Source organism: Pteropus alecto, unplaced genomic scaffold (genome assembly GCF_000325575.1).
Source record: "Pteropus alecto unplaced genomic scaffold, ASM32557v1 scaffold98, whole genome shotgun sequence".
Taxonomy (NCBI): Eukaryota; Metazoa; Chordata; class Mammalia; order Chiroptera; family Pteropodidae; genus Pteropus; species Pteropus alecto.
In genome coordinates, this window is record NW_006443570.1 from 17,437,219 (window position 1) to 17,437,662 (window position 444).

A 444-nucleotide genomic window follows, 5' to 3' on the forward strand; every position below is an offset into this window, starting at 1 on the left:
GAGATTATTTTTTTTTCTGCCATATGTATGTTAAACATCATTGGGTATTTAAAATATGATTACACAACCATGTGGTTGTCTCCTTGCGTAAAGAGTTACTCAAAAAATTATGGAAGCAAGATCTACGGCCATGCCACCCTGAACAAGCCCAATCCTATCTGATCTTGGAAGCTAAGCAGGGTTGGGCCTGGTTAGTACTTGGATGGGAGACCACCTAGGAAGTCCGGGTGCTGTAGGCATAAAAAATAACCAGGGCGCGGCTGCATTGGAGTGCAAGGGGCGTGCCGAGCTCCTGGGCTGCGCCGTCCTGAGAGGGGGTGTCCGTGGGGGCTGTCTGGACGCGGGGTGGGGGTGGGGAGGTGTAAGAGGTGATCGGAACTGGAGGCAGCGACTGGGGCAGGGCAGGCTAGTGCGCTACCCCAGGTAAGGGATGTGGGCGGGCCG

The 444-nt window shown here is 54.1% G+C and overlaps 1 non-coding gene across 1 annotated transcript; it reads left to right on the plus strand.

The window, feature by feature from the left end:
* The first annotated feature begins 120 nt into the window (after positions 1–120).
* On the plus strand, positions 121–239 carry LOC112473257. The gene has a single exon (XR_003043980.1). It is a non-coding gene; the product is annotated as a 5S ribosomal RNA (ribosomal RNA).
* The last annotated feature ends 205 nt before the right edge of the window (positions 240–444 follow it).